The following is a 27,902-nucleotide window of genomic DNA, read 5'->3' as shown; positions in this document are numbered from 1 at the left end:
CTCAGAAGCAATAAACCTCAGAGATTACAATTGGATCAGGAGGATTAAAGTACTTTTATATTCCCTGGTTTGAGTTGGGTTTCGGCAGATAAAGGAGACAGTTAATTCATCCTCCTCATTACCCACTTCAAGACATCTTCATATTTGTCATTGGTACACTGGAGACTCCAGCTGTACCTTATGGGATGTGGTCCACTCAGTGGCTGAATGATGTCTATACACCCAAGCCTGAAGCATCTATCTAGACTCCACCTCATTATGCTGCCAGCAATTACCCACCGTGCCTACTCTCTCTGATCCATGGTGCACTTGAGGGTGCCCTGTGTCTATTTTGTTTATTTCACTTATATCAGTTCTCTGGGAAGCTGTCAGTAGGGATACTTGGGATGGAGGAGGGTATCAGGCTTCTACATTCTCAGATCTCTGTGATTCCTTGTCTTCTCCATCTACCTTGCTTTCCATGGTTTGGACCCGTATCACTAAATTCTATTGATTTTGTTTCACACTCATCTCTTCATCTTAAACCTGGCCTCTAACTGTCATTCAGACTCTACTGGTAGTGACTCATAATTGGTCCCATTGTGTCCCCCAATCATCGCAATACTTGCCTTCTAGCATCCAACTTCTGGATTGATCCTTTTCTTACAGCAACGTTCTCAACACACTGTACCCAAAGCACTCATCTTCAATTATAGATGCAACCATATTGCTTATAAAGAAAATTTTAATACTCTAAATGAGAGGTATTATTTCCTAAAAATGTTAACTAGCCCGTGCTCATTGTACAACGTAAGTTTCATTATGTCATTTCATATATAAGATTATTCATTTTTCTCATATTTACCCTCGCTCATCCCTTCTGCCCCTTCCCTTGTTGCCTAGTGTTTTTCTGTGTGTGTCTTTAAGAGGACCCCAGAGATCTGGCTCCTGGTAGACGGTCTAATCTCTTCAGCCACTTTGGGGCTCTCGCCATGTGTTTAGGCCTTGTCATAAGCTTGCTTTGCTCTTACTTTCCTTCTCTCTACAGGCTCACCTATTCAGCACTTACTTATTCCGAACAGCTAAAATTAGAGCTCAGTTTCTTCATTTCCTGAGCCAGTAGATGTGTCTGATGCACTTCTGTATGCTTTCAACAGACTGCTTCTCTAGCTCCATTCCTGACTGTGAGAACTTGGGAGTCAACCATTATGTCAGAGTTGATTTTCAGGAAGTTTTTACAGACAGAAGCAGCTAGAAAGTCAGTAATTTAGAGCTTCCTCTTCTTCAGTTACACAAAATGTAAGAGAAAAATGATTTTAATTTTTATAAAGGCATCTATATATTTAATGACAATCTTTTGTCTCCGAGGGGTGATTTTTTCCCTAGAAAATTAGTATGCAGCTTCTGCCATAGAGCTTTTACATAAATATCTTTATAATGAGATCCCTCAATATAATTAAAGTAATAGGGTTGATAAAGCTTCACATTAGCAGAATGTGGAACTTCTATAATTTTAATCCACTCCTGATGACCATATAAATTAGTACAGTACCTTAAAAACATTTTAGAAATTTCTTAATATTGACCACGGGCATGACAGTTATAATTTCCCCCTATTTCAAAAACATGGATGATGATGTTCATATTCCTATCTTATTTCCCCAAACTGAAAATAATATAAGTATCCACCCTTAGTACCATTGGATAAATAGGACATCATACATGTGCATACAGTGAAATACTATACTGCAATGAGTATGACAGGTTTGTATCTACACAAACACTCATGGATGGTTATTAGAGCTATTTTTATTTATATAAAGTTTACTAACTTGTGTCTGAGATTAAGATAGTGGTAGTTTTAGAGAAAGGACAGTGATTGGGAGGGGCGGGTATTTGGGGCTGTTGGGATGTTCTGCTTCTGACCTAGATAGGAGCTATATATCATGTTTACCTTGTGATAGTTGATATTTTATGATTTGTGTACATTTATGTTGATGTATGTGTTTCAGTTTAATGAAAATATAAAGAGTAAGTTACAGCAAAATTATGGCTATCTGTGCATATCTGCAGGAAACATGCATCTTACATAAGCATACAGGTTTTACCATCATGAGAACAACATTTTGCTTTTGGTGAGCTCTAGAGGGTCTCTTCTATTTGCAATGTAACTGGAATAATAGTACTCAGAATAGAAGATTGTTAATTTGTCTTACTTATAGCACTCAAACACTTTTCTAGTCCCAAATCCCAAAGTTTTCTACATTCTTCCAAAAAAGCCAGCATGGTCAGGTCTGTCACAGCAATAGATCACTCCCTAGTACCCGCTTCTTTCTTAATTACTTTCCTATTGCTGTGATAATATCACCAGGCAAATTATAAAAGAAAGCATTTAGTTTGGGCTCGTGTTCCCAGAGGCTTAGAAGAAGGTAGAGGACATCACTGCCGGCAGACAGACATGGTGTTTGAACTGTAGCCGAGAGTTTTTATGTGACCTATAAACATGAGGGAGAGACAGAGAGTACTAAGTGGGAATAGTGTGTGCTTTTGAAACCTCATAGACTTGCCCCTCTAACAAGGCTATGCTTCCTAATCCTTCCAAAATAGTTTCACCAACTAGGGACTAAGTACTCAACTATATGCACATATGGGGGTCATTCTTATTGAAATCATCTGTGGTAGTTTGAATATACTTGGCCCAGAGAATGGCATTATTAGGAGGTGTGTCAAAGCTTTGAGACCTCCTCCTAGCTGCCCATGAGACAATCTTCTGTTCACCTTTGGAAGAAGATGTAGAACTCTCAGCTCCTCCAGCACCATGCCTGCCTAGACACTATCATGCTTCCTGCCATGATGATAGTGGACTGGATCTCAGAACTTGTAAGTTATTCTCAATTAAATGTCCTTTATAAGAGTTGCCTTGGTCATGGTGTCTCTTCACAGCAATGGAAACTCTATGGTAGCACCACAGACATCAGATCACATTATAGAATACTTGCCCTCAGTGTTTGTTGCTGCTCTAGTCACAATAGCCATTAAGTAGAAACAGCCTAGATACATAGCAGCTGATGGATGGATAATGAAAATATGATATATTTCTATAAAATGATATTCAATTGATAAGAAAATGAAATTATGGAATTTGCAGGTAAATGGATGGAGCTAGAAGCAAATTATTCTGAGTGAAGTCTCAGGCACAGAAAGACAAACATTTTGTGTAAATGTTTTCCCTTTTAGGATAATGTGTTCATTGATCTTGCTATTGTTCTGGCCCTGTTTATATAGCCATTTCTAGAAGTGACTTTTTCACAGCAGACTTCTTGATATTCTGACTCTTACAATCTTTCTTTTCCCTCTTCTGTGACGTTAGTAGACTCTGATAGGGCTAGGTTCTTCACAAACTCTACACTGTGTCCAGTTGTGGTTTTCTGTGATGGCCTCCAAGAGCGGTTTCTTTGATGACAGGTAGCAATTCACGTGTCCAGGAAAGATGGCTCCCACAAAAAGATGGGTCTAGGCTGAGAGTCTGGCATTAGGCCAGAAAACATGGCTCCTGTACCTTTCTCACTGTCTCCCTATTCCTCCCTCTTTACAGTGAAGAGCTCAAGGTAATATTTAGAGGAAAATAAGCATTTCAGGCATTCATATTGCATGAGAGAGTAAAATATGACCAAGAGGCCTCTGAACCTGCTCCCTTACTGTTTATACTTTATTTTCTCTGGGGACCTCAAAGAATGAATGGGCATGTACAAACATTTACTTTCCCCTTATATTTTGTTTCTTAATACAAATGTAGCCTTTGAAATAAAATACCCCTGAACATATTTAGAATCTCAGATGATTCTTCCTCAACAATACGATTCTCTAGGGACCTGTTTCTAATTCTCAAGGCATTCAGGACTTCACTCTTGCTTAATACTACCCTGATAATATTTGCCTTAGGGTTTATTTTTCCCCAAATAGATTCTACGCTACACACCTTATAGTTAGTGTATATCAAGATGCCAGCTATACCTGTCTGATACTCAACAAGTATCTTTGGAATAAACAATAAATAAGTTATCAAATGTCTTTAACCCATATCTATGTCTCCTATTAAAGTCAATCTTCATGGAAAGGGGGTAGGGAAGAGAATGAAGTCTAGTCTTGTATTCAGAGCACTGTGGGAATTCTTGATGCAGAACACTAACAAAGTTGAGTGATTGCCACCTGATGGGGCTCTCAAAGAAACAAGAATTCAGAATGCCAATGTATCGACAGGCACTCACAAAAAAGATGCAGGTGAAAACTTAGGAGTTGAGTGTCTTAAATTCTGTGTAAGTTCTTTCCATTTACTCAAGAGATAATAATGTTATTATTCTTTTAAAGTTACATAACCAAGCTAATGAAATATGGGACCGTATGTTCATAAAAGTAGCTATTATCAAAGGATTCCTGAGAATTACATTGTTGAATAAATTACATCCAGTGTAGAAGGAGATCAGCCGTGACTAATCTAGGTCTGCTTTTCCACATTATTTCTTGATTTATTTTTCTCATATCCACCAAACAAAATAAGCTTTCCTTCTGAGTGATAGTGATCTATGTTTTAATTCAAAACAATTTCTTGGCGCTCCAACTGAGTAGCTTTTGTAACAAGCATAGGATTTTTTTTTCATTCAGTACAGCTCTGTTGGTATTAACAATAAGAGATAAGACTGGTGGCCTTCATGTATATTCTTATGCTTGCATTTTGTAAAATATTTTTATAACACCTAAAGAACTAGGGCAAAGAAATATGTCCATCAGCTCCATTCTTACCCTTTCATTCCACTTTACAATTCTAGTGTCTGAGACTCTAGTGGAGCCCAACTTATGCCCCCGGTCCATATAGAATAGAAAACATATGCTCCCACATATTGACAACGTTGTTTATCAACAGCAGCCAGAAGTAAACTGAGGAGACAATTGGACTTCCCGTGTAAATACTGGCATGAAGAATCTCACAAAATGAATGAAAATCAAAAGCAGCAAACAGAAAACATTTCCTGCAGCAGGTGTTTGTCCTAATCTAAAAAGCCAATACTAAATAATACCCCTGCCTTACAAGGAGACTGGGGCTTCTGATCAGACAGTGCTTTGCATACCTGATTAATTCTGAGCATGATCAGTTGTCATGGAGATGAGAAATAGAGAAGCAGGTGACATTAGTCCCTGTATAGAGTGTGACTGATGGCTTTGCAATATCAAGACTTTCTTGGATAAGGCACCTCCTTGGATCCATGAGGCTGATCTCACAGAACAACTCATTGGAACACTGTGTTGATGAAGATGAAGTCCTGAGTTAGAACCAAGGATTTTTGTTTTCAAAAGAAATATTTGGTTTTCATGGAAAGACCCCAGGCTTGCACATTCATCCAGATGAATCCAAGTGAGGAAAATTAACTATGCATTTTTTACAATATGAACACAACTCTTTTTTTTGAGGAGGGGCTCTCCAAGACTCTCTCAAACAGAATGAGAAGCTCTACTGTGTTTCCCTCACCATGGAGAAACATAGATGACATTACATTGCCTACTCTTTAGTGTAATAAATTTTATTTTTTTGCAAAGATTTTATAGCAAAGATACCACACGTCTTCTTTGTGCTTTGGGCCATTTTGTAAACTCAGCTTAGATATGTAATGTTTGTTATAAGGCCAATATTCACATCTATGTATTACATGAGTTATTCAAATTTGTTTTAAGAAACAATTGAATAATATCTGTTCCTATTTCTTTTGGCATTTTAGAAAGTCACCACAAATCATTAATTTTTGAAATAACATTTTCAGTGTAAAACTTCTAGATGTTTGTTTTGAGCAAATAAATCCAAACTTGCTTTTTCATTAAACAAACACCATTTTCCATCCTTCTCTTAAATATATATCAGCCTCTAGGATTAAATACAATTTTAACAATTGGTTTTTTGTCAGGTAATTTCCATATCATCATCTGTTTATAAAAATCAAAGACTGGAACTGCAGGAATAAAATTCTGGTGTGAGAGGTGGGATTTGAATCATATCTTTGAACCTGGGAGGAGACATGACATTTCAAACCACAAATAATCTACAGTTGTTTTTGTAGCTCTAAGTCTTTTATTTTTGCTTTTGTTTTGTTTGTTTTTAATTTTTTATTAGATATATTTCTTTACTTACATTTCAAGTGTTATTCCCCCTTCCCCGTTTCCTGTCCATAAGCTCCCATTCCCTCCCGTCCCCATCTCCCATGAAGATATTCCCCTTACACATCCTCTTTATTGCCTCCCCATATTCCCCTGTACTGGGTGTCTAACCTTGGCAAGACCAAGGGCTTCCCCTTCCACTGGTGCTCTTACTAGGATATTCATTGCTACCTATGAGGTCAGAGCCCAGGGTCAGTCCATGCATAGTCTTTCGGTAGTGGCTTAGTCCCTGGAAGCCCTGGTTGGTTGGCATTGTTGTTTTTATGGGGTTGCAAGCTCCTTTACCTCTTTCAATACTTCCCCTAATTCCCCCCAATGGGGTCCTATTCTCATTTCGGTGGTTTGCTGCTAGCATTGACCTCTGTGTTGGAAATGCTCTGGATGTGTCTCTCAGGAAGCTCTAAGTCTTTTATAATTATTTTCTGGCAGTAGGCTGTCTGATAGAGCATTGACAGACTGTGGTGATTTGAATGAGGACTGTCCCTTCTAGGCTCAGACACTTGAACACTTTGTTTCCAGTAGTAGGTGACACTGTTTGGGGAGGTCTAGGAAGTGCTGCCTTGCTGGAGGAAGTGCATCACTGGGGGAGGGCTCTAAGATTATATAGCCTTGCCTCATTTCCAGTTTGTTATCTCACCTTTGTGCTTATGGTTGACGACATGAGTTTTCAACTTTCCTGCTCTGTTCCTCAATGCTTGCTACTCATGACTATCCCTTCTTTCTTTGATGGACTCACAAACCCAAATAAGCCCTTTCTTCTACAAGTTTCGTTAGCTGTGCTGTTTTATCATAGAAACAGAAAACCAACTAATATATGCACCACTGATCCTTCCTGCAAGAGTACATCCAAATGGCCTTGTAAGTTACCTGGATATGTAAGTATCCCTTGGGAAAGCTCTGTGACAGAGCCTTTAGAATGTATTATAAGAGCATTCAAAACTTGGGTTTACATGACAGACTGTGTGGCCATTGTCCACCCTCACGGTAAACACGTACTGCTCTGCAGTGGGCCCTTTGTTTATTATCTGCTCTCAACTCATGATGGGGTTCCACTTTACTCCATGTGCCTCATCTGAGGAAGATCATAATGAGTGGAGGGCCGAGAGGAGGGAAGAAGAAGATCCTTGTGACACTGATGTTTAATGTATGTCTTATTCTTAGTTTCTCTTCCTTTTCCTATGATAAAGTACCCCCTACAAATGCAATGTAGTTTATATTGGCTCACAATTCAAGGTACATGGTATTGTGGAGAGCAAGTAAAGGCAGCAGGGGCTCACGGTCATACTACATTCATAGTCAAGAAACCAAGGGCTGCTACTGTTCTGTGCTCAACTTTATATAGCTCTATGTCTTGTTCAGGGAATGGTTGCACCGCATCAACTAATGAATGAAGGCCATCTGCTAGAAGCATGGACAGTGACCAATCTCTTAGGTGATTCTAGGTCCTGCCAAATTAATATTAACAGTCAATTTTGTCATGTCACAACATATTTGGGTGTGTTTTCCCTCATTTCCCCTTAAAAATTTTAATTTTATTGCTTTTCCTCCACATGGTTTAGAGACCAATCATTCTGTCTCAGCCATCCAAGTGCTGGGCAGACAAGTATGTGCCATTATGCCTGGCTTTAGCGTATAACCTTTTATAACATCATTTTTGACAAATTATTCCAGAAATGAATTAACTTGATTTTGTTCCAAATGTCTACCGCCATGGCATGAAGAACATATATTTACTTGGCAGAAAAAGGCCTGGCCAATGTGAACATTAGCTAGATTGAATTTGTCCATTCAATTCACAAAAGTGTGTTCACAGCTTCAGATAAAACAAAAGACAAGAAATAAAAGAAATCATAATAGAGAAAAATATATGTTCGCACATACTTTTCACACATAAATATGTTACACACTAATGTTTGGTAGGCTCACAAAATAGTAAACTGAATGGTTCTTTTACTGAGAAGGGTTTGTAAGAAATTTTCCATTGATATGTTTTGTTAAAGCATGGGATGGTAAGGCAGGAGGTGTGCTTTAGCCGGATCATGCTGAGGTTTTTCTTCCCCCTGAGGTACCAGTCATGGTCTAAAGTAGAATGAAGTTTATTTGGCAGAATGGGAAGGGAAAGTGAGAAGGAAGTAGGGGGGGGGCAGAGAGAGACAGAGGGGGAGGGCAGGGAACACCTGAAGAGAAGGGGTGAGGAGGAAGGAGAGAGAAGGAGAAAGGTGTCAGAGAGAGAAAAGGGTCAGAGAGAGTAAAGATGTCAAATGATCCCTTTTATAGTAAGCCAGACTAACCGGGCTGTTGCTAGGTAACTGTCGGGCAGAGCCTAGACTGAATGCTAACATGCTAACATGATGGGAAGACAGGAAGACCAGATAGCTGTTCAGGCTTGTGTGTGTGTATGCGCATGTGCACTTGTTCCTTATATGTTCAAGTTTGGGGAAGATTGAAAGTAAAGCCTTTGGAGTACAAAAGAAAGCAAAGCAAAACTAGGCAAAATGCAACATTGTAACATATCTATTGAGTGAAAACTGATGAAACATTAAAATTTGACTTCTATTTAAACTTTCGTTTTTGACTAATAGATTTCTCAGCCAGTGTAGAGTCAGGAGGCAGAAAGAGACCAGTCTGACCACAGCAGACAGGACTGCTGCTTATTTCAAAATAACAAGGGACAGACAGTCTCCAGTGGGACAAGGAGTGCCTATGAAAGGAGACTGGATTCTTGGAGTTCATCTGAGGTGTAGAATGGGAGGTTAAATACAACTTATGGGGCCTCTGTGCGAGCCTGCAGTTTCTTTCATCTGGAGTTGTTTGTCTAGACAAGGCTGTTTTATCTTTAGAAACTGCCTTGCCCTCTATCAGGATAGTGGGTAACTGAGTTTGCCAATGGCAATGAGGGGTGAGGGGATGGTGTTTCAATATTTGGGCAGGGAATTTCAGCTAGCCATAGGAGAATGAAGGGTTTCTTGGTTAGGGTCTAGGAGAAGTTTTTCAAGATTTATTTCAACATCAACACCCCTACTATGATAACAGGCATACCATTTCTGCTATTAGTGAGTATTTCTTGTCACAAGAATGGCCACTGACTGATAAAATGTGACTTAATTGGAGGGATTATGATGATCAGATGGGAGCTGTAATCAATGTGATTATGATACAGGGATATGACTATGTCTTTCAGGACAGTGGAGCCTTTTAAAGGGAAAAATTGAGGGTTGCCAAACCTGACCCAGGCCAGTGAATTTTGGTCCTTTTGTCTTGAGAACTTGTACAATGAAATTCATAGACCACTGACAGAGACAGACAGAGACAGAGACAGAGATAGAGACAGACAGAGGCAGAGACAGAAAGTACAGAATTCCTATGTAATGAAAAGTTCCAGGAAATACTGTACCATAAAATTGTTAGTCTGTAGATTTTTAAAAGGTTTAATGGCAGAAAGTAGAATAGGATATGGGCAGGGGAATGAACTGGTCAGTCTACTTGACACAGGCAGGTGTCAGGTCCTTCTTTTTTGCTTTGGTCACTGCCTTAGGGTTTCTACTGCAGTGAAAGGACACCATGACAAAGGTGACTCACTCGTGTAAAGGAAAACATTTAATTGGAGCTGGCTTACAGTTTCAGAGGTTCAGTCCATCATCATCATGGCAGGAAGCATGGTAGATGCAGGCAGGTATGATGATGGAGAAGCTGAGAGTTCTACATCTTGATCCAAAGGCAGAAGAAGAGGACCTTCTTTTATAGGCAGCCAGAAGACTCTAATTCCAACTGGGTGGAACTTGAGCAGAGCAGACCACAAAGGCCATCTCCACAGTGATATACTTCCTCCAACGAGGCTACACCTACTCCAATAAGGACACACCTCCTAATAGTGCCATTCCCTGTGGGCTAAGCATTGAAGCCCATGAATCTATGGGGGCCAAACCTATTGAGACCACTACAGTCACATAATCCCATATTGAGTTTAGGAATAGGTGCTGATTTAGGAGATAACAAGGAAACAGGAAACATTCTAGCATCCTGACCACTAGTTAGGCATTCTTGGAACTACTTCTTGATTGCTCGCTTAGCTTCTATTTCAACTGGACATGTTCTCATTTATTAGACATGTTCATTGGGAAACCTCTGGAATTGGTTGAGATTCTATGGCTTGCGGACTTCCCAGTCAGTGTGTCCACGGATCTCCTATAAATACTCTCTTGCACATCAGCTTACCTTCAGCTCCACTAAAGTTTTGGCTAGATTTCCCTAACTCTAAAACTCTGAATTCACTTCAGAAAACTTTCATTACCTCTTTGAGATGAAAGTCTTTTGTAACTCAATAATGCCTTTCTTAAGTGCCTGGGAGCCATTCGTTTGCAATGAAATATTGAAGAAAATTGGGTCTCTCTATCTCCCAGCTCTGTGAGGAAAGCAGGACTGGAACCTTTACAATAGGCAATTGTCAGTTATGTGGCTCAGCCGTACTGGCCACACTCAGCAGTCTTCCAATGCTTTTGCATTAGCTGAGAAGAGCGTTTTTAAATGTTCATATTTGGTGTTTCAGAGGAATCGGGTCCAGGTTTTTTCATTGTTGCAGTAAGATTTCAACAAAGTCTTCCTTGATATTTTTAGCAGGAGCCCAATACAATGTCTGTTTTACAGAAAGTAAAAAAAGAACAGAAACCAACATCTGCTTGGATATGCCCACTGCTGCCTAAAACCACAAAAGGACTTGAGTGTGGCATCCTGAGACTGCACATCAACACTGGACTGGTCTGTTGGGGGCTCCTGTGTCACAGTTGGCTAAGACAAATGTAGTCTGTGACAAACTCACTGAATATTCTTTTATGACAGGCTCCTTCCACTGTCCCACGGAGTGTTTCCAGTTTGCTTCTGGAAGAGCTAGCTTAACAAAATGCCAAGTAGACCCAGAAAGTGAAACACAAAATGATAGTCCTGGGCAGTGGTGGCACACCTTTAATCTCAGCACTTGGTGAGGCAGAGACAGGAAGAATCTGAGGTCAACCTGGTCTACAGAGTGAGTCCCAAGACGGTCAGGGCTACACAGAGAAACCTTGTCACAAAAAAATACATAAAATTAGAAAATGATAAGACTCTTACTCTACTGTTCTCTGCTGCCCAATCTTTTTCTTCCTTCTCCTTCTCTTCCTCCTCCTTCTCCTCCCCCTCAACTTTCCTCCCCACTCCTATTTTCTTCTGTGATTTTTGAGTTGCTATTCCATGGTTTCTGAGAGGCTCCTCTAGACTTGCCCTTAAAATGAGCTACTTAGTGCTGGGTTTGGAACAATGATTCGTACTGTGGGCTAGAAAACTTAATCATAAGTAAAGGAGCTAATTAGTACACTGCTACCAAAAGACAGGACTTATCATAGCATGAAGCGCTGAGTTTTATTCAGCATTTTGGGGACTGGCTAACTGATCACTGGTAGTTAACCACAGTAGTTAGTGGTAGTCAGAGGCCTCACTAAATAACCTGCCTTAGAGAAGGATGGTTGGAATTACCAACCATCAACTTTTGTTTGTGTACGACTCTTTCATGAGAGGACCCTTTCGTCCTTTTCTGCCTGATTTCCTTTTCAGAATTTCTTGGCACACTGCAACTTGGGCTAAGCAGGATTATGGTAGATGTTCTCTTCTGGGGTAAGAATGTACTTTACATAACAGTTGCACATACTCCAGAAGTGCTGTTCAGAAGTCTATGGAAGACAAGTATGTAGCAGGAAAGGCAAGGCTTTTCGAATCATTTCATTGTTTTAGCAATCCATTAAATATAGGTCATGTATTTGAAGGGAAGTACATTTAGTGCTTGGGGAAATTATTTCAAGTATATTATAACTAAAATTAAAACATATCTTGCCAGATAATGGATTGCTGCAAATTATTATACACGCTTCATCTAAGGAGCTGTCAAGACTTTATAAATGAGTACCACATTGTCTGAAATGCTCAGAGAATACAGGCAGCTTCCTTGGACTAATGCTGGCTGTTGGCTGGTAGTGCAGAATAATTACAACTTCATTGGCAATTCTTCAAAAACATGCTCTCTACATCTGCTTATTATAATGTTCTCCCCCCTTCCTATCTCTTCCTGTTTCTAACCTTACTTCTTCATGTTTTACTACTTAGTTTATGCAAAGATCGACACCTTAGAGCATAATGAGACTTAACAAATGGTTTAGGGACATGGACGGCACATTCTGTAAAGGTGGTGTAAACTTACAGAGGAAAAATAAGAACAGCATCCCTGGACCACTTCCAGGAATGTTAGCACAGAATACAGATTCCGAAGGACTGTGATACCGAAGGAGAAATTTGGAAATGAACTGCCGGAAGTGGGACTTTGGCCAAAATTCAGTTCAGTTCAGCAAGAGTGTGTTAGAACAAGCAGAGTTTAGGGGCCATTGAAGCTGCACAGGCAAGCAGCGTCCGCTATTTTTAAGGAATTTTTGATCAGAGTGGGATTCTTATTCAGAAAGGCTTTTCTTTTAATTTCCTTTTTAAATTAAAACCTTCATACACTACGTTTTGTATATGTTTCTCCCCCTCTACTTCTTCCAGATCCTCTCTACCCTCTCCACATAACTTCATACTAGCTAGCTTGTTCTCACTCTCTGTTTCTGTCTCCCCACAAACAAGCAAAAAAGCAGTATAACAAACAAACAAACAAACAAATCAAACCAAATAGAATGTCCCCACCCCACCACCAAAACCAACCAACCAACCAACCAACCAACTAACCAACCAACCAACCAACCAACCCTACCCTCACACCTGCACAACCCCAGCAAAATAGAATACAGGGTTTATTTGGCATTGATTAACTACTCCTGGGCAAAAACTCTGCCCTGGAGTATGGTTGACATAGCCAATGACGCTCACAGAGACTGTAACAGGGCAAGCAAGACCTGCACAGGTTCAAACCAGACAAAATCCTAGCACTTAGAGGGAGTTGTGAACACAAGTCCCATCCCGTACCAGGAAGCTATCTGCTATCTATATCCACTGAGAAGGGAAAATCAGAAATTCTTTTCTTAGTGGTATGAGTGGCTTTTTGACATTTCAATTTCTAGAACTTACCTTTAACATGTTAAATTGGAATACATATGTGATGTGAGTTATCTGACCGAATAGGTAATTGCCCAGTGCAACAAAATTGTCATATAGATTAATTAAAATGTCTTCCTCTGAGCTCTTGGTCCTGCCAAGACTGAACCCCCAGTGAACATGATTGTTGGGGGGAGGGTGGCAATGGGGGAAGGGTGGGGAGGGGAACAGTGATATAGAAGGGGAGGGGAAGGGGTTAAGGGGTTGTTGGCCTGGAAACCCGAAAGTGGAATAACAATCGAAATGTAAATAAGAAATACTCAAGTTAATAAAGATGGAAAAAAAGTCTTCTTCTGCACCACTATAGCCTTTCAGAAGGACTTACAAACTCTTTTCTTAGAACTCAAGGAACACAGTGTCCTGATCTGATAAAAAGGCATCTCAAAACCAAACCAAACAAAAAACACTTAGGGAACTTTGCACCCTCGCTGTTTCTCACACTTTATCACACAATATGTCCTCTCTCTCTCTCTCTGTCTCTCTCTGTCTCTCTCTGTCTCTCTCTGTCTCTCTCTCTCTCTCTCTCTCTCTCACACACACACACACACACACACACACACACACACACACACGACTGCATTACAATGTTAGTAAGGAAGGAAACTAAGAATGTGGGTGTTTTGTGCAGTTCCAAAGCCTATGTCGTTCTGACCATCTTTCATGTTTCAGAAGCAGGAGTGAAGTGTGTGTAGCAACTAGACACATGGTCTGAAGAGTGGGATACTGCTCTGTGCTCTGGGAATTGAGGGAATTGCTCCCTGACAGGAGAGGTTGTAGGGTTGGTTTTCCTAAGTGAGTGCTTGGAAGCTGATATTTAAGACATCTTCTCTGGCCACTTTCGAATTCTATTTGCATTGTCTGTGATGGCAAAATACATGGATTTTAGAAAAAAAATTCTTTTTCTCCTTCTAGGTTTATGTACCACCACAAAGGGAGAGAAGGCAGAGATTAGTAATTAATGCTCTAGGCATTTATTATGTATTAAATATTTGGTAATGGCAGAAGTATACAATATCCAAGACCTCATTTTATAGCCCTGAAACTCATTTTCCACTGTGCTTATTCCCCAGAAGCAGTCGGTAGTTTGGACATTCCTTGGTTTGCACTTGTTCTGCTAGGAACGGGTGTCAAATCTCATGCAAGCATGGCTAGTGTGAGTTGACTCATTTGGAAGGGACAGGTAACGGTAATGATGGTTTCCTATGGCAAGAAGTCCTTAATTAAATAATTGAATTTTGTTAATCCTGGAACCAACACATATAAAGTCAACCTCATTTTAACAACACTGGCTATACAAGAACACAGGTCCAAGAGACACAAAGTATCCGTTTAACTCCTACCTGCCAAGTTGAGGCTTCTATGGGATTTTGGTGAACACTGAGGTACTACTGCTCTATCACTCAGGAGCAAGTGTACAGTTTGCTCAACTAATGACCATGACAGGCATACTGTTCTCTGTCTGTTGATCCTGACGCCCTGGCAACCAGTGTTATTCCACATCCCTGGTCCATTACCGTGTGCTGGCACAGTTAAGGCTACAATGAGGATGTATTCTCAGCTCCACTGTGGGAATGTCCCTGTCACAAACAAGACCATGGATCATAGTTTACAACCCACACAGGCATTCATGCAACTGTCTTGACCACAGGTCCTGCTGCTTCAGAGCTGTGGGGAGCAAGGAGACATATGTCGCTACTTCCATTTCTCTACTGCCCCATGAGAAAGGGATGGCACAATTTTGGCTCAATTTTCTCTCCTCCTCAGACACTGCAGTTTCCATTCCTTCCTATCTTAAATGGAGTCTGCTTTTGCTCCTAATAATTAATCTAGCCTTCCTTCTTTTTTTTTTTTTTTTGGTGACCCAATGAGCTTTATTGGGGTTACTTACAGGAATATGGGCGAAGGGTTACTTACAGGAGCAGAAATGATTCCAGACAGCCGTGTGCTCAAACCCCACCCCCAGCATGGGTGAAAGCTCACAAAATTGGGATCCTGGAGCTTGCATGGCCTACAGTGCGACAGGTTAGAGAGTCTCCTTTCCCGGGGCCTCAGCTCTTCTTCTCTAAGAGTTTTCTTTGCAGCTCGGCTCTGCTGAGGCCGGCAGAGAGGGGCCTGGGGAATCTGCTAGGTTTCAGGGAGCTCTTGAAGCTCTGTTTTGGGTTTACGTCCCCTGCTTGAGGAGCTCCCCAACAGGATGGAATGTTTTCACCTCTGAGGAGGAGACCTACACAGCTGTTCCTGGCTGTTCCATGGGGTAGGACAGGGGCCACCCCGAGTTCTACAGCTCAGCTGGTTGCCTTGTTAGCCAGATGTTCAGCTGCCGCATTCCACTCAGTCATGAGCAGCCCCACCTCTGGGCCTTCTGAGTGGCTCTGCATACACCAGGCATGACATAGGGCATGAGTCACGTGTCAGGCCTGAGACTTGATTCCTAGGAAGCCAGGTCTCCACCCACTGGGGATGCCGGGACCGTGCTTTGCTGTACATCATGGCTCACGTGAGTAAATCTAGCCTTCCTTCTTAAGGAAGCAACTTTGTGGAATTTTTCTACATGCTATTCAGTTTCACAATACTTCTTGACTACTTTAGTCTTGACTTTCAGAACTGTTGTTAACAAATCATTCCTTTCAGGTGTTCAGGGCATGGGCTAGGGAATTGCGGGTGGGGAAAGGGAGCCAATGTTATTTGCCAGATTCCTGTAACTATTTCTTGAAGTTATATTTATAAACATTCCCTTTTTATTTTCATTGATTATATAACAGTACTTCTCAATGACCAATTTAAGATAAAAATTCCAATCAGAGGGATGGAATAGGGGGCTTATGTCCAGGAAACCGGGACAGGGAATAACATTTGAAATGTAAATTAAAAAATCCAATAAAATTCCAATCATGTGCAAACCCAGTAAGTTTTTAAAATATAATAAAAAGTGTGTGGAGATGCCAAAGCTTTCTTAACACTCTCATGTATCTGTATTTAGCTCATTGTCAATAGTCATTGTAGCTTACAAACTGTATTTGGTGGACAGCAGTGTCCCTTATGTTTCCTTATTGCATATATTTATTATAAACACCGTCTTGCTCTTGTTTTTTCCCCACTTTACCATAAGATATCTTGAAGATATTTCAGTAAAAATCCAACACAAAATAGTTATTCAGAAAGCAAGGAAACACTAAACCTTGCTGTTTTGAAAGGTACTGAGATGTCTGGGGTTAGACATAGTTAAAAAACTGACTAATACCCATATTTCTACTAATATGTCTTAAGATTAATTAGTAGTGATTCCCTTAAACCAGGAGAATCATTATGTTCTATTGTTTTATTCAATCAGCATTGGTTTTTACATGGAGATTCTTCCTTTGGAATTCCTACATTTTCTGATACATAATGTGATATGATTATTTCAGATTGAAGTCTATTGGTTATAACTGAGTCATTACTCATCTTAAATCTTGAGGGACTGTGACACAAACATAACCATGTATACAATAACCAAGACCTCATTTTATAGCCCTGAAACTCATCCAAATGTTAAAGGCACACATCTAGTGGTCTACTTTGGTCTAACTTCATAATTTCATGACCTCCCAATATGTCACCTAATTATGAACTCATCAGTTGATTGAGTCATTGGTTGGGTAAGAGTCTTTAGGATCGAATTACCCCTTTACTGGATCAGTTGGGGACTCTACCTTGAGTACATGAGCCTTTCTAAATGGACACTTCTTTTTGAACATATTGCTTGGCCGGGTTAAAGAATTGCAAGACTCTTTCTTAAACTGTTGTTGACGAGTTTTCTTGACTGACAAGGGGATAGCTAGCATAACCTGAAGCAATTTGACTTTCACTCCATTTTTGGCTGCCTTTTCTTTCTTTCTTTCTTTCTTTCTTTCTTTCTTTCTTTCTTTCTTTCTTTCTTATTCATTTGAGTATTTCTTGTATACATTCCCAGTGTTATTCCCTTTCCCGGTTTCCGGGCAAACATCCACCTCCCCCTCCCCTTCTTTATGGGTGCTCCCCTCCCCATCCTCCCCCCATTGCCGCCCTTCCCCCAACAATCTAGTTCACTGGGGGTTCAGTCTTAGCAGGACCCAGGGCTTCCCCTTCCACTGGTGCTCTTACTAGGATATTCATTACTACCTATGAGGTTAGAGTCCAGGGTCAGTCCATGTATAGTCTTTAGGTAGTGGCTTAGTCCCTGGAAGCTCTGGTTGCTTGGCATTGTTGTACATATGGGGTCTCGAGCCCCTTCAAGCTCTTCTAGTTCTTTCTCTGATTCCTTCAACGGGGGTCCTATTCTCAGTTCAGCGGTTTGCTGCTGGCATCTTTTACTTGCTTGGTTAAAGTCACACCGAGGTACTTTATATTATTTGGGTCTATTATGAAGGGTGTCGTTTCCCTAATTTCTTTCTCGGCTTGTTTCTCTTTTGTGTAGAGGAAGGCTACTGATTTATTTGAGTTAATTTTATACTCAGCCACTTTGCTGAAGTTGTCTATCAGCTTTAGTAGTTCTCTGGTGGAGCTTTTGGATCACTTAAATATAGTAGCATATCATCTGCAAATAGTGATATTTTGACTTCTTCTTTTCTGATCTGTATCCCCTTGACCTCCTTTTGTTGTCTGATTGCTCTGGCTAGAACTTCAAGAACTATATTGAATAAGTAGGGAGAGAGTGGGCAGCCTTGTCTAGTCCCTGATTCTAGTGGGATTGCTTCAAGTTTCTCTCCATTTAGTTTAATGTTAGCAACTGGTTTGCTGTATATGGCTTTTACTATGTTTAGGTATGGGCCTTGAATTCCTATTCTTTCCAGGACTTTTATCATGAAGGGGTGTTGAATTTTGTCAAATGCTTTCTCAGCATCTAATGAAATGATCATGTGGTTTTGTTCTTTCAGTTTGTTTATATAATGGATCACGTTGATGGTTTTCCGTATATTAAACCATCCCTGCATGCCTGGGATGAAGCCTACTTGATCATGGTGGATGATTGTTTTGATGTGCTCTTGGATTCGGTTTGCCAGAATTTTATTGAGTATTTTTGCGTCGATATTCATAAGGGAAATTGGTCTGAAGTTCTCTTTCTTTGTTGGGTCTTTGTGTGGTTTAGGTATAAGAGTAATTGTGGCTTCATAGAAGGAATCTGTAGTTATGTCTCCCTTTTCATTTCTGATATTGTTAATTTGGACACACTCTCTGTGTCCTCTCGTTAGTCTGGCTAAGGGTTTATCTATCTTGTTGATTTTCTCAAAGAACCAACTCTTGGTTCTGTTGATTCTTTCTATGGTCCTTTTTGTTTCTACTTGGTTGATTTCAGCTCTGAGTTTGATTATTTCCTGTCTTCTACTCCTCCTGGGTGTATTTGCTTCTTTTTGTTCTAGAGCTTTTAGGTGTGCTGTCAAGCTGCTGACATATGCTCTCTCCTATTTCTTTCTGCAGACACTCAGCGCTATGAGTTTTCCTCTTAGCACAGCTTTCATTGTGTCCCATAAGTTTGGGTATGTTGTACCTTCATTTTCATTAAATTCTAAAAAGTCTTTAATTTCTTTCTTTTTTTCTTCCTTGACCAGGTTATCATTGAGTAGACCACTGTTCAATTTCCACGTATATGTGGGCATTCTACCCTTATTGTTATTGAAAACCAGTTTTAGGTCGTGGTGGTCTGATAGCACACATGGGATTATTTCTATCTTTCTGTACCTGTTGAGGCCCGTTTTTTGGCCAATTATATGGTCAATTTTGGAGAAAGTACCATGAGGAGCTGAGAAGAAGGTATATCCTTTTGCTTTAGGATAGAATGTTCTATAAATATCTGTTAAGTCCATTTGGCTCATGACTTCTCTTAGTCTATCTATGTCTCTGTTTAATTTCTGTTTCCATAATCTGTCCATTGATGAGAGTGGGGTGTTGAAATCTGCTACTATCATTGTGTGAGGTGCAATGTGTGTTTTGAGCTTTAGTAAGGTTTCTTTTACGTATGTAGGTGCCCTTGTATTTGGGGCATAGATATTTAGGATTGAGAGTTCATCTTGGTGGATTTTTCCTTTGATGAGTATGAAGTGTCCTTCATTATCTTTTTTGATGACTTTTAGTTGAAAATTGATTTTATTTGATATTAGAATGGCTACTCCAGCTTGCTTCTTCCGACCATTTGCTTGGAAAGTTGTTTTCCAGCCTTTCACTCTGAGGTAGTGTCTGTCTTTGTCTCTGAGGTGTGTTTCCTGTAGGCAGCAGAATGCAGGGTCCTCGTTGCGTATCCAGTTTGTTAATCTATGTCTTTTTTGGGGAAGTTGAGGCCATTGATGTTGAGAGATATTAAGGAATAGTGATTATTGCTTCCTGTTATATTCATATTTGGATATGAGGTTATGTTTGTGTGCTTTTCTTCTCTTTGTTTTGTTGCCAAGACGATTAGTTTCTTGCTTCTTCTAGGGTATAGCTTGCCTCCTCATGTTGGGCTTTACCATTTATTATCCTTTGTAGTGCTGGATTTGTAGAATGATATTGTGTAAATTTGGTTTTGTCATGGAATGTCTTGGTTTCTCCATCTATGTTAATTGAGAGTTTTGCTGGATACAGTAACCTGGGCTGGCATTTGTGTTCTCTTAGGGTCTGTATGACATCTGTCCAGGATCTTCTGGCTTTCATAGTCTCTGGCGAAAAGTCTGGTGTGATTCTGATAGGTCTGCCTTTATATGTTACTTGACCTTTTTCCCTTACTGCTTTTAATATTCTTTCTTTATTTTGTGTGTTTGGTGTTTTGACTATTATGTGACAGGAGGTGTTTCTTTTCTGGTCCAATGTATTTGGAGTTCTGTAGGCTTCTTGTATGCCTATGGGTATCTCTTTTTTTAGGTTAGGGAAGTTTTCTTCTATGATTTTGTTGAAGATATTTACTGGTCCTTTGAGCTGGGAGTCTTCACTCTCTTCTATACCTATTATCCTTAGGTTTGATCTTCTCATTGAGTCCTGGATTTCCTGTATGTTTTGGACCAGTAGCTTTTTCCACTTTACATTATCTTTGACAGTTGAGTCAATGATTTCTATGGAATCTTCTGCTCCTGAGATTCTCTCTTCCATCTCTTGTATTCTGTTGGTGAAGCTCGTATCTACAGCTCCTTGTCTCTTCTTTTGGTTTTCTATATCCAGGGTTGTTTCCATGTGTTCTTTCTTGATTGCTTCTATTTCCATTTTTAATTCCTTCAACTGTTTGATTGTGTTTTCCTGGAATTCTTTCAGGGATTTTTGCGATTCCTCTCTGTAGGCTTCTACTTGTTCTCTAAGGGAGTTCTTCATGTCTTTCTTGAAGTCCTCCAGCATCATGATCAAATATGATTTTGAGAGTAGATCTTGTTTTTCTGGTGTGTTTGGATATTCCGTGTTTGCTTCGGTGGGAGAATTGGGCTCCGATGTTGCCATGTAGTCTTGGTTTCTGTTGCTCAGGTTCCTGCGCTTGCCTCTCGCCATCAGATTATCTCTAGTGTTACTTTGTTCTGCTATTTCTGACAGTGGCTAGACTGTCCAATAAGCCTGTGTGTCAGGAGTGCTGTAGACCTTTTTTCCTGTTTTCTTTCAGCCAGTTATAGGGACAGAGTGTTCTGCTTTCGGGCATGTAGTTTTTCCTATCTACAGGTCTTCAGCTGTTCCTGTGGGCCTGTGTCTGGAGTTCACCAGGCAGCTCACTTGCAACAGAAACGTTGGTCTTACCTGTGGTCCCGAGGCTCAAGTTTGCTCGTGGGGTGTTTTCCTCTGGTGTCAGAGATGTGTGCAGAGTGCCGTCTCTTCTGGTTTCCGAGGCGTGTCTGCCTCTCTGAAGGTTTAGCTCTCCCTCCCATGGGATTTGGGTGCAGAGAACTGTTTATCCGGTAGGTCCCTTCAGATTATGGCGGTGTCACAGGCGCAGCGGTCCTGCTGCTCCTTGGCCCTCCTCTACGGGTTGGCTGCCTTTTCTATTTGGGTGTATACACACTTCTCTTTTCAGCATTTGATACCTATTTTTTTTTTTTTTGTCAACAACACCCACTCACTGAGATATCGGGGAAATGGAGTGTTTTTAGTTATTCGGATTAAAAATTGTACTGTGAAATAAAATATGTTGTTACTATTTTCATTAATCATTCTGTGCCACATATGGGACGCTTTGGGTGGGATATGTATATGATGTCTCCATTTGTGTAGACTTTAACATATCTCCCATGCCACAACCATTGCTATATATAGTGTGATCACATCAGAATTAGCTCCTTAGCAGTCTTTTATGGTTTGAGATCCTGAATGGGTACAACGTAATATCTAAAATATGCCCTGTATATTTCAAAATATATAATAAATTATTTTTAGGTTAAGTCAAACTGCTATACCTATTTAATGTTTTAACATAAATATGGTTTCATTTTTATTTATGTAGTCACCTAGTGACAAGGTTCTTACTATCAGTTTTTTGAATCACTTGTCTTTTTTCTTTCTTTCTTTTTTTTAGGAATATATCAACCAGTTGTTCTTCTTATTATATAGCATGAACAAATACAAAATCACGACCAGCATTTTTCAGATCTTGCTGACAAGCCTAGAGAGCCAAAACTTGGGAAGCAGAATGTTGTGGTTTGCCCTGGAGTTATCTGTATCTTGATGCTAATCCCACTGCCCCAAGGACAGCTGCCTAGTCAAGTACTCAGGACTCAGGTGACTAGTGAATCTTCTCCCTATTGAATTTGTAAAACACAAGTGAGGGGCAGGTACAGGATAGAAGGAGGCCTGTCATTGGATGAGAAGGAAGGATGGGCAGGAGAGAAGTTTGAGGGAAGAGGAGGAGACTGGAAGGAAAGGCGGAAGAGACGGGAGGGAGAGGGAGAGAAGCCGTGGCAGGACAATATGGCAGATGACATTAAGATTCCACGCTGTGCCTTTACAGATTGTTATGAATGTTTTTAAGAGATGGATGTGTATTGGACTTTGTATGTTTAGGTGGGCAATTATATCTTATCAGTTGGATCAAAGGTTACAGTGTTGTGTGTTCTTTCATGTGTAGATTTAAGTGTAATGGAGTGTGGGGCGGCTGGTCTGGGCCACCAGGGAATTGGGATGTGTGTTTCTGGCATGGAAATCTGCCTTGGGAACTAGGTAGGTAGAGAGATTGCTGCCAGGCTCAGAGAGAGCCCTTGGGCAGTGTGATATGGGATGGAGCAAAGCGGGTGAGAGGCTTTGCTGACTGAGAATTAAGATATCTATCAGATATCGTGGGGCACCACGGTGCCGGATCCTAGTGGGAGATAAAAGACAGTCATTTTTATTTTTTATGTTATTACAACATCATCAGAGAGGCAGGACTAGGAGTTAAGAGACCAGCTAGGTCTCATGGAGACCCTGTCTCAAACAGAAATTAAGCAGGGTTGGTAGCACACATCAAACTCTGTGCACACCCACACATACACAAGTAAAAGCAATTCTCCCATCTCCAATGGCTCATTCTAATCTGCTCTGCGTATTTGTTACAAAAAGCCAAGATAACAAAATTGCCTTTATTACATATTTTGCAAGCTAGAAAGTCCAAAGATCTATTCCAATTACTTTCTAAACCAAACTACTCCAAATTCTAGTTACGTTGTTTCTCAGCCCCAGGCTTGAGGCTTCTAAAGTTCACAGAATGCTGTGTCTTATTCTCAGTTCTTTGGGTAAATTTAAGTCATTTACATGAATCCAAATGCCACACATCTTACGTAATTTAAAGGTTAACAAGTTAGAAGTTTCCCCCAGCACCAGGAAAAATTTAATCTTACAAAACAAACAAACAAAAACCAGCTTTTGCATCTGCTGCGTGGCATCGTTTACAGGAAGGACAGTGTCCAATTTAAACTGTCCTAATCCTTCTTGATGTTAGCATTCTCAGAGGGATCCCATATCTGATAATGGCAGAAAGAGCAGAGCCATTAGAATGGCTCACAATTCCATTTAAACTCATTTCCTTCAAGCCTTTGTTGTCTCTGCTCAATCCAAACAAATCTTATGATCCTTGCTATAGGCTCTCTCAGCACCAACAACAACGTGCAGTCCCTTCTCTTGGGAAAGGTGCTTTGAACTTCCCTGGAAAATTTTTAACTTCTGTTCTCAGCAGGCCTGCCCTGAATCTGGTGACAAAGGCTGCGCACTGGGGTTCAGGGTTAGCTTCTTCATGACCCTTACTAGTGTTTCCGTTTGTAGGATTTCTGAATCACCGGCTGAGTCCTCTTCATCTGGTCATTAGGAGGCCCTTTAATATTATGTTGGTCATTTATCATGGGAATAGTAGGTTGTCCTAAAGGCCCTATGGCCAACTAGCCACAGGTTCTTTGCCCAATCTTTGGTGGTGAGATGTTAGAGAAAGGGCAAGGGGGCCACTGCAGGTAAAATAAGAACACAGTTTCAATCAAAGAGGAGATAAGACTTCAAGAAGGAAAAAAAAAAGAAGTCAGTTGCCTTAAGTGGTACTGAAGAGTCAAGTACATTATTTAAGGGATACATTCATTGGATCTGACAAAATCAAAAGCACCATGGCCTCCACAGCAGCATTGGTGGGTGAGAAGCTACATCACAGTAGCTTCAATTGCTGAGGTGGAAGTGAGGAAACAGGAAAGTAGACCTTCGTGAGGTTTAGATGTGAAAGGTAACTGAGAACCAATGTGGCAGAAGGTGACAGCTGTATTGTTTTACTTATTTGATTTTCAAAGAAAGAATACAAGAGTACAAGAGCACGCTTGCTTCATGATGGAAATGATATGTGGGAGAGAAGCGAGCAATCATGCAGGAAGGAGTTGCGGAAGCGGCGTTGGAAAAGCTTTCAAAAAAGTAAGAGGGAATTCAGTTCAGAGAAATAGAGAGACTGACCCTGTGGCAGAACTATGGGTGTTTACTGGGAAATTTAAAAGTTTGTGGCAGGAAGATTATGAGAATTCTATTTTCTATATGAAGCCTGAGGCAGGTAGAAACTATGTAAGTAGCGTAACACAATAATGCTGCTAGACCAATTTGCCCCTTGTTTTTCTTGATATCCTCAGATCATTCTCTTATATTGTGGGATTCTTCTTCCAGTAGTTAGTTAGCACAAGTACAAGTCAAAGTCAAATGCTCACTGACACATTACTTTCCCATTAATGCCTCTTAGTGAATCCATTTTACAGATTTAAAGCACTGAGCATTACACATGTTTAATAATTTGCTCAATGAGATGGGTGAAGGAATTTGACTTCATCACACCTGTCCAATCTCAGAGCCTGCCCTTTGTTAGACTGTATTGCCTCTACTTACCACAGTGTTTGAATTACACAGGCAAATGCTGTACTGTAAACAACAGGGTGTGCTGGTTTCCTGATAACCATCCTTATCTGTCTTAATAATTAGCATTACTTCTTCACCAATTTACCTACTTAACTGTTTTTATATTCTGGAGAAAGGGGTACCTCATTTCAAATTTACCGTGGTTAGGTGGAACAACATGAAGTTATATATTCTCAGCTTAATGTTTCCCATACATGAAAGGAGTTTTATCACTTAAAAAGTCAAATAGTGATAAAGAAACTAGAAATCCCAACTGTGAGTGTACATCTTCAAGAATAATCCCCTCTCTTTCTTCTTTGTCTGAATGTAACATTTGCTTTTGTGAACATGTTAATTTTTCCACAGGATGATTTCTTTAATTTTTTTTTCTTTTTCAATAAGACAAAAACAAGAATTCTGAGATTTGAAAGAGTATCTATAAAAAGCAGAAAAGAACAAAAAGATGCTGTCTTGGCACTGAGCTAATGAAGAACTCTATTGAAAAGAGCAGCAAGAGACAGAATGATGTAGGCGTGTTCTTCCTGAGACCTGTTGGTTCCTTTTAGCTTTCTATGTGCAATGGTGCTGTTTGAAACTTGGACACAAACTTGATTTGACATTCTCGTTATCAGGCACAGTGACTGGAGAGCACAGGAGAAATGCAAGGAAAGAAACAGGTGACGTGGGAAGGAGGAAGGCACGTCCTGAATTTTCTAACATATTTTCATTTTTATAAAATTTTGTGAAAGGGTCTGACTTATTCCATTTTATGAACAGGAAAGTGATTTGTTTGGGGATAAAGATTATATTATGAACATACAGCATCTAGATTTATGTCATTTATTCTATTATTCTTGTTCATCTTGACTCAGGGAACGTTGGATGGAAAAGACTACTGAAGAACGGGGCCAATTTATTGAAGTTCTAATTTATAGAAATTCAATTTATAGAAATTTTAATCTATCCTAGGAAAACAAAAGATAAAAGTTAAGATGAAAATTCAGTCAGAAGAAGTTGGGAGTAATACTATCATAGGCAATTAATCTGATAACAAATGCTGGAGAGAACATGGAGAGAAAGAAGCATCCATTCACTGTTGTTGAGGGTGCAAATAAATGAAGGCGTTATGGAAATCAGATTGGGGATTTCTCAAAACAATTAAAAATAAAACTATCATGAACTCTAGCTATCTCACTTCTAGGCAAGAAAACTTCATAAAGATATTTGTACTCCTGGGTTTATTGCCACTTCATTCAATTAAAATGAAGAATTGAAATTAACCTAGTTGTACACAAACAGATGAATGGATAATAAAAATTTGCTATATTTATGAATACTACTCAGTTCTAAAAAATAAATTAAAAACTTGCAGGAAAGTGGATGGACTTAGAATGTTTAATATGAAGCGAGATCGCATACAGTTCCAAACAGAAATAAACTGCATGTTCTCTCCTGTATGTGGAATTTAGCCAATAATATGTGTATATACATGACAGTGTACTTGTGGTCCAGTACAACATGAGGAAAAGAATGACTGAATAAAGGGGATGGGGAAACACTGAATGCAGGATATGGACGTGAGATTTGAAAGATAATATCAAGGTAATTGTTTTTCTTGTTCTAATTCTGTCAGTTTTTTGAGGGGTTGGTGGTTGACAAGAGCATAAAATAAACCCAATACTGAAATTGAAAAAATTTAATGTTGAAGTCTCTCACTTCTGTATCGAATGTCAGTTTTAACTGTGTATAAATGTATATTCATTAAATTGTGTAGACCGGGTCTGTTTAAATTTGCTGTGTATGTTTTTATTTATTTGTAAGATTTTCAATAATAAAGTTTACAAAATTAAAAGAGAAATCTAAAAAAGAAGTGGTTTGTGGAATTAAATCCCTCCAGAGAGCTCAGAAATGCCTTGATGAATAGTCTGATTTAAGGATAGTTTTTGTTGAGAGAAGAGAATCAACACTGAACCACACAAGTGCATGAAAACTTCCAAGGTGCAGTGGTTGGCTGGAGACCAAGTGACAACCTGCCTTAATTAATTTTTTCTTCTTGGTAGAATGGCCCTTCCAGAGAGTGATGCTATCCATATGTATTAAGAGAGTTTAAGTCAAGACTTATGCCTTCAAAAAAGAGTATTTCCTGTCTGAAATTAAAATTACTCATCCTGCAACATGATATTTTCTTTTTTTTCTTTTTATTGGATATTTCATTTACATTTCAAATATTATTCCTTTTCCTGGTTTCCTGTCCATAAGCCCCCTATCCCCTTCCCCTCCCCTTCTTCTATAAGGATGTCCCCGTCCCTATCCACTTCCCTTTACCGCCCCCTCCCTACATTCCATTGAACTGGGGGTCCAACCTTGGCAGGACCAAGGCTTCTCCTCCCATTGGTATCCAACAAGGCCATCCTCTGCTACCTATGCAGTTGGAGCCATGGGTCAGTCCATGTATAGTCATGTAGTGGTTTAGACCCTGGAAGCTCTGGTTGGTTGGCATTGTTGTTCTTATGGGGTTGCAAGCCCCTTCAGCTCTTTCAGTCCTTTCTCTAATTCCTCCAAGGGGCATCCTGTTCTCAGTTCAGTGGTTTGCTGCTAGTATTCACCTCTGTATTGGACATGCTCTGGCTATGTCTCTCAGGAGAGATCTATATCCGGTGCCTTTCAGCTTGCACTTCTTAGCTTCATCAATCTTATCAAGTTTTGGTGGCTGTATATATATGGGCCACATGTGTGGCTGGGACATTTTTCTTTAATATAGAGTTTCTTGTTTACATGATTTCTCTACACAAATAGAGACAGTTTTTAAAGAGAAACTTTAAAAGTTTATTCTTTACATTTTCAGAAATTTCTAAAATGTGCTACATATCAAAGGTAGAAAATTAGCTCTTAAAACTGTAAAATGAGAGTTGTAATTGTTTTCAAATCAGAACTTCATCAAGATAGGAATGTATGTATATGCAGAACAATATACCACTCTTTCTTGGCTTCATTGAAGTGAAGACATATGCCAACCTTCTTTTGTCTGATAGTCATAAAAAATTCTTGTTTAAAAAAATATCAGGAGAGACACCGCCGGACCCTGAAGGAAACAGACCGGATAAACAGTTCTCTGCACCCAAATCCCGTGGGAGGGAGAGCTAAACCTTCAGAGAGGCAGACAGGCCTGGGAAACCAGAAGAGACTGCTCCCTGCACACACATCTCGGACGCCAGAGGAAAAAGCCAAAGACCATCTGGAACCCTGGTGCACTGAAGCTCCCGGAAGGGGCGGCACAGGTCTTCCTGGTTGCTGCCGCTGCAGAGAGCCCCTGGGCAGCACCCCAC

The 27,902-nt window shown here is 40.0% G+C and overlaps 1 long non-coding RNA gene across 10 annotated transcripts in view; it reads left to right on the top strand.

Moving 5' to 3' along the window:
• Nucleotides 1–26,437, top strand: part of LOC102548951 (uncharacterized) — a 123,290-nt gene extending 96,853 nt beyond the window's left edge. For 9 of the 10 annotated variants that reach the window (XR_015642994.1, XR_015642999.1, XR_015642995.1 and 6 more), the window contains 3 exons: nt 21,767–21,969; nt 23,991–24,108; nt 24,979–26,437. This is a non-coding gene — a long non-coding RNA (uncharacterized LOC102548951). Of the gene's footprint in view, nt 1–21,766; nt 21,970–23,990; nt 24,109–24,978 lie in introns of those variants that run through there. The other variant, XR_015643001.1, reaches the window with a different exon arrangement.
• Nucleotides 26,438–27,902: the final 1,465 nt, after the last annotated feature.

This window comes from Rattus norvegicus, chromosome 18, assembly GCF_021556685.1.
Source record: "Rattus norvegicus strain SHRSP/BbbUtx chromosome 18, alternate assembly SHRSP_T2T, whole genome shotgun sequence".
NCBI lineage: Eukaryota > Metazoa > Chordata > Mammalia > Rodentia > Muridae > Rattus > Rattus norvegicus.
This window is presented reverse-complemented; position numbering and strand designations above follow the sequence as displayed.